This window comes from Ursus maritimus, unplaced genomic scaffold (assembly GCF_017311325.1).
Source record: "Ursus maritimus isolate PB19 unplaced genomic scaffold, ASM1731132v1 scaffold_11, whole genome shotgun sequence".
Lineage (NCBI taxonomy): Eukaryota > Metazoa > Chordata > Mammalia > Carnivora > Ursidae > Ursus > Ursus maritimus.
Window position 1 is genome coordinate 7391018 of NW_024423453.1, and position 11395 is coordinate 7402412.

Genomic DNA, 11395 nt, shown 5'->3' on the forward strand with positions numbered 1-11395 from the left:
TCAGTAATGTGGTGGGATACAAAATCAATGCTCAGAAATCAGTTGCATTTCTATACATGAATAATGAGACTGAAGAAAGAGAAATTAGGGAATCCATCCCATTTACAATAGCTCCAAAAACCATACGTTATCTCAGAATTAACTTAACCAGAAACGTATAGGATCTATATTCTAGAAGCTACAAATCACTCTTGAAAGACATTGAAGGGGGCGCCTGGGTGGCACAGCGGTTAAGCGAGTGCCTTCGGCTCAGGGCGTGATCCCGGCGTTATGGGATCGAGCCCCACATCAGGCTCCTCTGCTGAGAGCCTGCTTCTTCCTCTCCCACTCCCCCTGGTTGTGTTCCCTCTCTCGCTGGCTGTCTCTATCTCTGTCGAATAAATAAATAAAATCTTTAAAAAAAAAAAAAAGACAGACATTGAAGAAGACACAAAAAGATGGAAAAATATTCCATGCTCATGGATCGGAAGAATATACATAGTTAAAATGTCTATGCTACCCAGAGCAATCTACACTTTCAAAGCCATCCTGATCAAAATACCAATGACATTTTTCAAAGAACTGGAACAAACAGCCCTTAAATTTGTGTGGAACCAGAAAAGGCCCCGAATTGCCAAGGAATTGCTGAAAAGGAAAAACAAAGCTGGGGGCATCACAATGCCGGATTTCGAGCTGTACTACAAAGTTGTGATCCCAAAGACAGCATGGTACTGACACAAAAACAGACACATAGATCAATGGAACAGAATAGAGAACCCAGAAATGGACCCTCAGCTCTTTGGACAACTAATCTTTGACAAAGCAGGAAAAAACATCCAGTGGAAAAAAGACAGTCTCTTCAATAAATGGTGCTGGGAAAATTGGACAGCTATATGCAAAAGAATGAAACTTGACCACTCTCTCACACCATACACAAAGATAAACTCCATATGGTTGAAAGACCTCGATGTGAGACAGGAATCCATCAAAATCCTAGAGAAGAACATAGGCAGCAACCTCTACGACATCGGCCAAAGCAACCATTTTCATGACACATCTCCAAAGGCAAGAGAAACAAAAGATAAAATGAACTTGTGGGACTTCATCAAGATAAAAAGCTTCTGCACAGCCAAGGAAACAGTCAAAAAAAACTAAGAGGCAGCCCATGGAATGGGAGAATATATTTGCAAATGTTGCTACAGATAAAAGACTGGTATCCAAGATCTACAAAGAACTTCTCAAACTCAATACACGAGAAACAAATAAAATCATAAAATGGGCAGAAGATATGAACAGACACTTTTCCAATGAGGACATACAAATGGCTAACAGAAACACGAAAAAATGTTCAAAATCCTTAGCTATCAGGGAAATTCAAATCAAAACCACACTAAGATACCACCTTACGCCAGCTGGAATGGCAAATATTGACAATGCAAGAAAGAATAATTGCTGGAGAGGATGTGGAGAAAGGGGATCCCTCCTACATTGTTGGTGGGACTGCAAGTTGGTACAGCCACTCTGGAAAACAGTGTGGAGGTCCCTTAAAAAGTTAAAAATTGGGCTACCCTATGATCCAGCCATTGCACTACTGGGTATTTACCCCAAAGATACAGACGTAGTGAAGAGAAGGGCGGTATGCACCCCAATGTTTATAGCAGCATTGTCCACAATAGCTAAATCGTGGAAGGAACCGAGATGCCCTTCAACAGATGACTGGATTAAGAAGCTGTGGTCCATATATACAATGGAATATTACTCAGCTATCAGAAAGAACGAGTTCTCAACATTTGCTGCAACATGGATGGCACTGGAGGAGATAATGCTAAGTGAAATGAGTCAAGCAGAGAAAGACAATTATCATATGATTTCTCTCATCTATGGAACATAAATTGGGGTGCAGGTACCCTTCAGAACACCTACTTTGTATCTTTGGGAATTGAATCCCTAGCAGTGTAATTACTAAGGTATTAGGGTGGCTCTATTTTTAACTTTTTGAGGAACCTCCATACTGTTTTCAGAAGTAGCTGCACCAGCTTACAACAGTTTAAAGGGTTCCCCTTTTCTCTGCACATCCTCTCGCTAACATCTGTCATTTCTGACTAGTTGATTTTAGTCGTTCTGACTGGCATGAGGTGGTATCTCATTGTAGTTTGAGTTCTTATTTCCCGACAGGTTCTAGAAGTCTTTCCAATCTAGTCAAAGAAATACAATTTATACCAGTAGAAGACCACCTGCGAAAGAGAGCGAAGTAAACCAAACAATTTGACTTTGGAATAAACACTATCTTTTGGTCTGCTGGCTATCAGATACTCAATGGTTCTCAAATTCTGAAAGAAAAAGCATGGAAAAATCAGCCTTCCATAGAAGAGTCAATGACAGTTTAAATCTGCATTTGAATATGCTTTCCCTCTCTACTGACAAAAATCTGAACAAGTTCTGACTTTCATATTTTACATTGTGTAATTTCAAATATAACATAATTAAAGTCAAATCAACTTATCTCCTATTACTCCTTTTAGAATATTAATATTGTTTTTGTAGATCCATGAATGAATGTATATATTGTTTTAGAAGAGTACTTTTCATGTCTATTATGTCATTACAAATAATAAGTAAAATATTCTGTATTGGATATAGATACTATCCACAACAATGAGAATTTATTTGGCTGAGGAAAATACATTATATGAACTGGCAAACATGGGCTGATGTTCCCTGCAATGACTGAACCACTGATTTGGAGCCAGCCTAGGAAGCACAGACCTAACCATCATGAGCTCACAGATTGGAAAGGATCATTGTGGAGTAAACACTGTTCATTAGCAAGAAGTGCAAGCTATATAACAGACACTGTATATGTATCTGGAAATCTAGCCCTGCCTAAAGCCCGACACAATTTTGAAATTCACTAAGTACTCTGAACTAAATAACAAATCAAAGCCTAAGAACCAGCTGAAAGTTAAACAAACCAAACAACCTACTGAGAAGATCATGAAAAGTACTATTTCATAGCATGCCTTTGAGTTTCCCATGTCCAGCCCGATGTTGGCCTCCTAGAACTCTACATAAAGAAAAAATGGTTTTGAAATCCTATTTACTGAAGTCCCAATAGTTTATTTTGCTTTTGTTTCCCTTGCCTAAGGGACATATCTAGTAAGAAGTTGCTACAGCTGGTGTCAAAAGAGGTCACTGTCTGTGTTCCCTCTAGGATTTTGATGATTTCTGTCTCACATGTAGAGACTGCCATCCATTTTGAATTTACTTTTCTGTATGGTGTAAGAAAGTGGTCAGTTTCATTCTTTTTGCATGTTGCTGTTCAGTTTCCCAACACCATTTGTTGAAAGACTGACTTTCCCATTGAATATTCTTTTCTTTTTTTGTCAAAGATTAATATACCATTTAGTTGTGGAGTTCATTTTAGTTTTCTTCTGTCCCACTGATCTATGTGTCTGTTTTTATGCCAGAGTACCTACTGTCTTGATCACTACAGCCTTGTAATATAACTTGAAGTCCAGAGTTGTGATGCCTGGAGCTTTTTCTTTTCTTTACAAGTGCTTTGCTATTTGGGGTCTTCGTGGTTTCATACAAATTTTAGGCTTGTTTATTCTAACTCTGTGCAAAAATACCGAGTGGGTATTTTGTCTGACGGTTAATGAAAATATGTAGATTGCTTTGGGTAATATGAATAATATAGACATTTTAACAATATTTGTTTTTTTCAATCCATAAGCATGGAATGTTGAGACTTCATCAAAACAAACGCTTCTGCATAGTGAAAAACAACTAACAAAACTAAAAAAGGCAACCTACGAATGGGAGAGATATTTACCAAATGACATATCTGATAAATGGTTAGTATCAAAATATATAAAGAGCTTATAAAACTCAATACCAAAAAAACCAAATAATCCAGTTTAAAATGGACAGGAAGACATGAATAGACATTTTTCAAAGGACATTTAACAAATGGCTAACAGACACATGAAAAGATGCTCAATACCACTCTATTATCAGGAAATACAAATCAAAACTACAATGGAGATACCCTCACACCAGTCAGAATGGCTAAAATTAACAACATAGGGAAAAAAAAAGCAGGTGTTGGCCGGATGCGAAAGAGAGGAACCCTTTTATCCTGTTGAGTAGAATACAAACTGGTACAATCACTCTGGAAAGCAGTATGGAGTTTCCTCAAAGTTAAAAATAGAACTATTCTATGATGCAGCAATTGCACTACTAGGTATTTACCCAAGGATACAAAAATACTGATTCAAGGGATTACAAGCACCTCAATGATGGAAAGAGCCCAAATGTCCATCAACTGATGAATGGATAAAGAAGATGTGGCGTATACATATTACAATGGAATATAACTCAGCCATAAAGGAATGAAATCTTGCCATTTGCAATGATGTGGATGGAGCTAAAGAATATTATGCTAAGTAAAATAAACCAGTCAGAGAATGACAAATACAATACGATTTCACTCATGTGGAACTTAAGAAACAAAACAAATGAACATAGGGGGAGAAAAAGAGAGAGGCAAACCATAAAACAGACTCTTAACTATAGAGAACAAACTAAGGGTTGATGGAGGATCGGTAGAGGATGGGTTAAATGGGTGATAGAGATTAAGGAGTGCACTTGTTGTGATGAGCACTGGGTATTGTACATTAGTGATAAGTCACTAAATTCTACACCTGAAACTAATATTACACTGTCTGTTAACTAACTGAATTTGAATAAAAATTTGGAGGAAAAGAAATCCTATTTGGACTCAAGTCATAATTTTTGCTCACATGTTGGTTTTGTCACATCTGAAGGACACACCTATTCTTTTAACTTCAGCTTTTCTCATCTGAAATCTAACTTACCTCATTGAGGGAAAAAATGAAATAAGTAGTTGAAACTATTTTTAGGATTTAAAAGGGCTCTCAACTGTGCTTTGTTCATGGTGGGGTTGGTAACGATGTGACAGTGAGGGTGATAGTGTTATTACATTTTCCATAATCATCATAATCATTAGAATCAAGATATTAGAAGAAAGAAAGTATTACAATAGCAGCATAAAAGAGAGGCTCGTGGCACGTTCTTTCCATTCAATAAATGACTAGTAGCCCCCATTAAGATCAGGAACACAACAAGGATGCCCACCTGCCATTATTATTCAACATAGTACCAGAAGTCCTTACAGCAGTCAGACAACAAAGGGATAAAAAGTATCCAAATTGGCAAGAAAGATCAAACTGTCTCTCTTCACTGATGACGTGATACTCTTTTATAGAAAACCCAAAAGACTCCACCCCAAACTACTAGAACTTAGAGAGCAATTCAGTAATGTGGTGGGATACAAAATCAATGCTCAGAAATCAGTTGCATTTCTATACATGAATAATGAGACTGAAGAAAGAAATTAGGGAATCATCCCATTTACAATAGCTCCAAAACCATACGTTATCTCAGAATTAACTTAACCAGAAACGTTAGGATCTATATTCTAGAAGCTACAAATCACTCTTGAAAGACATTGAAGGGGGCGCCTGGGTGGCACAGCGGTTAAGCGAGTGCCTTCGGCTCAGGGCGTGATCCCGGCGTTATGGGATCGAGCCCATCAGGCTCCTCTGCTGAGAGACCTGCTTCTTCCTCTCCCCTCCCGGTTGTGTTCCCTCTCTCGCTGGCTGTCTCTATCTCTGTCGAATAAATAAATAAAATCTTTAAAAAAAAAAAAAGACAGACATTGAAGAAGACACAAAAAGATGGAAAAATATTCCATGCTCATGGATCGAAGAATATACATAGTTAAAATGTCTATGCTACCCAGAGCAATCTACACTTTAAAGCCATCTGATCAAAATACCAATGACATTTTCAAAGAACTGGAACAAACAGCCCTTAAATTTGTGTGGAACCAGAAAAGGCCCGAATGCCAAGGAATTGCTGAAAAGGAAAAACAAAGCTGGGGGCATCACAATGCCGGATTTCGAGCTGTACTACAAAGTTGTGATCCCAAAGACAGCATGGTACTGACACAAAAACAGACACATAGATCAATGGAACAGAATAGAGAACCCAGAAATGGACCCTCAGCTCTTGGACAACTATCTTTGACAAAGCAGGAAAAACATCCAGTGGAAAAAGACAGTCTCTTCAATAAATGGTGCTGGGAAAATTGGACAGCTATATGCAAAAGAATGAAACTTGACCACTCTCTCACACCATACACAAAGATAAACTCCATATGGTTGAAAGACCTCGATGTGAGACAGGAATCCATCAAAATCCTAGAGGAGAACATGGGCAGCAACCTCTATGACATTGGCCACAGCAACTTTTTTCATGACACATCTCCAAAGGCAAGGGAAACAAAAGAAAAAATGAACTTGTGGGACTTCATCAAGATAAAAAGCTTCTGCACAGCCAAGGAAACAGTCAAAAAAACTAAGAGGCAGCACGGAATGAAGAAGATGATATTTTACAAATGACACTACAGATAAAAGACTGGTATCCAAGATCTACAAAGAACTTCTCAAACTCAATACATGGGAAACAAATAATCAAATCAAAAAATGGGCAAAAGATATGAACACACACTTTTCCAGTGAAGACATACAAATGGCTAACAGAAACACGAAAAAATGTTCAAAATCATTAGCCATCAGGGAAATCCAAATCAAAACCACTTTGAGATACCACCTTACACCAGTTAGAATGGCAAAAATGGAAAAGGCAGGAAACAACAAATGTTGGAGAGGATGTGGAGAAAGGGGATCCCTCTTACTATTGGCGGGAATGCAAGTTGGTACAGCCACTCTGGAAAACAGTGTGGAGGTCCCTTAAAAAGTTAAAAATTGAGCTACCCTATGATCCAGCAATTGCACTACTGGGTATTTACCCCAAAGATACAGACATAGTGAAGAGAAGGGCCATATGCACCCCAATATTCATAGCAGTATTGTCCACAATAGCTAATTCGTGGAAGGAGCCGAGATGCCCTTCAACAGATGACTGTATTAAGATGTGGTCCATATATACAATGGAATATTACTCAGCCATCAGAAAGAATGATTACACAACATTTGCAGCAACATGGATGGGACTGGAGGAGATTATGCTAAGTGAAATAAGTCAAGTAGAGAAAGACAATTATCATATGGTTCCACTCATTTATGGAACATAAGAAATAGGAAGATCGGTAGAAGGAAGGGAAGAATGAAAGGGGGGTAAACAGAGGGGGAATGAACCATGAGACACTATGGACTCTGGGAAACAAACTGAGGGCTTCGGGGAGGGGGGGATTGGGATAGGCCAGTGATGGGTATTAAGGATGGCACATATTGCATGGTGCACTGGGTGTTATATGCAAATGATGAATCATGGAACATTGCATCAAAAATTGGGGACGTACTGTATGGTGACTAATATAACAAAATAAAAATTATTAAAAAATAAATAAATGACTAGCAAAGGCAATTACATTAAGAAGTAATATTAAATATTGGACTTACATACTAAATTCATCCACCTTTTAGGCAGCCATTTAACCAGTGAACCTAGTCCTTCTTTCCAGATTTGTAATTCATAAAATATGCCAATCTCATAGGAAACAGTTAACCAAGCTATATGCCCATTCTCATATATACTAAACAAAAACAGAAACCACAAAATCATTAACTTGATGTTCTCAAGATTGTGTATCTGATAATTGCAGGAAAAGGCTAGACGTGAGTTCAATCCTCTTTTCTTGCTAATGATTCTTATCAAGGCTATTGGTTCAAAGGCCTAACAGATTACAGAAAAGGAGGAGAGGAGAAACTAATTTAGAATATTAAAAATGACACTAGTCTAGCTGTCCCCCAGCACTGGTCAATCTTACCATTTTTCTTCTTCGGGTTTTTTTTGTTTATTTGCTTGTTTTAAGCTCTCCTCTCCCCTCCCTCTACATTTTCCCCAATCTTATTGCCCTTCCTCCCTCACTAGACAGAGATACTATCCTGAATGTTGTGCTTAGCATTCCTATGTGATTTTAAAAACATTTACTGCATAAATCAGTACCTGTACGGTAGTACCATGTTTTGGAATTCCACATAAATTGTATTACACTGTACATATCATTCTGTGGCTTGCTTTTTTCATTAAAATTTTTATTGATCATTAAAAAATATTGTAGTAATAGTTCATTCATTTTCAGTGCCATAGAGAAACAATTGGCAAAATTTCTCTGTAAAGGGACAGATAAATAGAATATTGGGCTTTGTAAGTCATGTGGTCTTTGTTGCACCTACTCTACTGTTGTGGCACAAATGTAGACCTAGGTGACACATAATACATAAGGATGGCCATGTTCCAATAAAACTTTATTTACAAAAATAGGCAGGTGCAGGCTGTATTTGCCAACGTCTCCTGTTGAACAGTGGTTCTCGTCCTTGGTGGCACATTAGTGTCACTGGGGAGTTTTTTTAAAAAATACTCATGCTAAATACTGAGAGTAGTATGATTAAATCAAATCTCAGAAGGTACACCCTGGCACTGGTGGCTCCCCCTCCTTTTCTCAAGAAATTCCAAGATGCTATTAAAAATAGTTTACAATTGAAATCATCTAAATTAATATAGAAATCAATATAGAGATTCACAGATTAAAAATGTACTTCACTTTGTCCTCTAAATGAACTATATTATAAAACTATGTAAAACTAATTGTTAGTAACATAAGTCATCATGTGCATCATTCATTAAATCATTCTACTAATTTCCAAACCATTTACTGAACAAGTTGCTGTTGCAATCTTTTATTTTACATAGTTGTCCCTAGTTAAATGACACTTGTCTCTTAGTCATAACTTGATATAGGAAACTACATCAAACTGTTTTAATAAATTCCCCACAAAATTGAAAATGACTAAGTGACTTATAATTCCAATACCTAAAGAGGTCTCTTCATAATTTTAATTGTTCAAATACTGGCCTCCATTAGATTTTTTCCTAATTCTTATATTACTAAGATCTTTACATAGTTACTATCTCTATTATCTCTTACTGAAATATCATACTTAATTAGATTGAACCTACTCCTACAACCCCGAAAAATAGCAAAGCATTGCAACGATTTCAACGATTCCAACTGTCTAGGCTTTCAAATCCCAACTCTTTAAGTTTTCAATATCATATTTATGTTTTAGTATTGTCATTTGTAAAATAAGAGTGATAGTGGTTATTCTATTATCCAAATGCACTAATATATATTTACAGTGATGCCTGGCACAGAGCAAGTGGGATATAATTTAGTTCTGATTTTTATTATAAAAACAAATGTGTGCCTATCGGGGTAGGTATAAAATAGGTTTTAGCAAAGTCATCCCATTAAATAAAACTGAAAATCAACATGGTAATAAAAAGAGCATCCTCTAGCTCCAAACCACCCATATCGGTCTGTCCATTCTCCATGGCCTCATGTCTGTCACAGAATGTCTCTTGTGCTGGAAAAACTTGTAGCACCTGGCCAGAGGCAAAGGTGGCCTTCTTTACAGGCTATTAACTGATTTCTCCATGGCTTCTCAGAGTCAAAGTCCTAGGGAGATTACAATTCCCTTATGTGGCCATTCAAAGGTGAATCCAAAAGAGTCCCAGCCTGCAGTAGGTGGCCACAGAACTGGGGAGGGAGACAGAATGGTACTGGGCATTTGCCCCTCAAGGTACAAGTGCTGCTACAATGGACTAGAGGCCCACTTTAGCTGGAGAACATTGCATAATGGGAGCTAGCACATGGCAGCCACAGCAAACTGGCTTGCAGGCCTGTAGGCTGACAGGCACCTGCACACACTTAGAGTGACCCACAAGGACTCCCCACCACCACCATTGCCAAGTGATAGGCTCAGGCGAGGAATAGGCCAGTTCTTTGGGGGTACTCACCTAGGCAATGGTAGTGCCTAGGATGTAGAATTTGGCAAGGGCAGGACCCAAACAATCAGGATAGACACCAACAACAGGGCTGGAACAGGGTGTTGGATGCCTCTTTACATGCCAGTCATTAAACTTCTAATGGCTGGATTTTAGAGAGAGGGGAGGGAGTGTCCTAAGGGACACCCAAAGCACTTAGGACAATAGCTATTTACCAACCAGTATGAAAGCATTCCAGTATCTTAACAGTAAATGCCATAGTTGTATTGCTTTCTAGATAGTAGATATAGAAGATACCTTTACTTTGCTCTCACAGTTGAACAATATTTTAGTTGATTATTGGTTTATTTTCTCTCGGCACTTCGAATATATTGTCCCATGGTCTTCTGGTTTTTATTATTGCTGTTGAGTAGTCTGCTGAAGGTCATCTTCCCCATAAATATATTTCTTCTCTTGGGTTCTTTTTAAGATCTTTATGACTTGGATGGATGTTTTTCAATTTTGGTATGACGTGTCTGTATACGAATTTTTAAAAATTTTCATGAGGAATTGTATTTTACAGGTTTGAGGATTCATATCTTATCAAGTATTGATACTATTTCAGATATTATTTCTTTGAATATTTCCAAACACTATTCTTTCTTGCTTCTCCTTCTGGAACTCCTATCATATCTGCTCATTCTGTATTCCAGTCTACTAACTTCTCTTTCATATTTTCATTTTTGTATAATAAATCTTGGGCAATTCCTCAGAATTTTTTACTAGTTCATAAATTCTTTTTTGTCTTAAAAAATATTTATTTGTATCAAAGTAATACATGCAAATAGTTTAAAATATCAAAAAGGCAACCACTTTAATTTTTTTACTGATTTCTTTAGTTATGACTTTCATATCACTAAATAACACGGTTTTCTTGCTAGTTCTTGATTTTTCAGATGTAGGTAGTATTTCTATCATCTATTGCTGCAGAAAAAAACACACCAAAAATTAATGCCTTAAAGCAATGTATTATTTCTCACTATACTGTGAGGCAATGGGATGGTTCTTCTGTTTCATATGATACCAGCTAAACGCTATAGACAGCTAGAAGGCCTAAATGATCTCACTCACATAGCTGCAGTTTGTCCTGGCTGCCAGCTGGAGGCTTAGCAGGAGCTGTCAGCTAGCGCATTTCAGTTCTCCTCCAAATGGTCTCTTTATGGCAGCTGAATTCTCAGAGTCAATTATTAGATATATACATAAATTAGGATTGTTATATCTTCTTAATTAATTCACCTTCTTATCATAATGAAACATCCTTCTGAAGAGGCTCAGAAAGTCTCCCCAAAATATGCCACTTGGACATGGGGATTATTTTGAACTAAAGGCAATCAAGGCCCAGTGGCCTCAGGAAATCTCTTTACTTCCCCCTTACCTGTATAAAAGAAATAAAAATTTTTCCATTTATGGTGAAATTCTGCAATTACAAAGGAAATTTATATTGGAAAGCAGGCCTGTACGATAAAGAGAACTATTACCA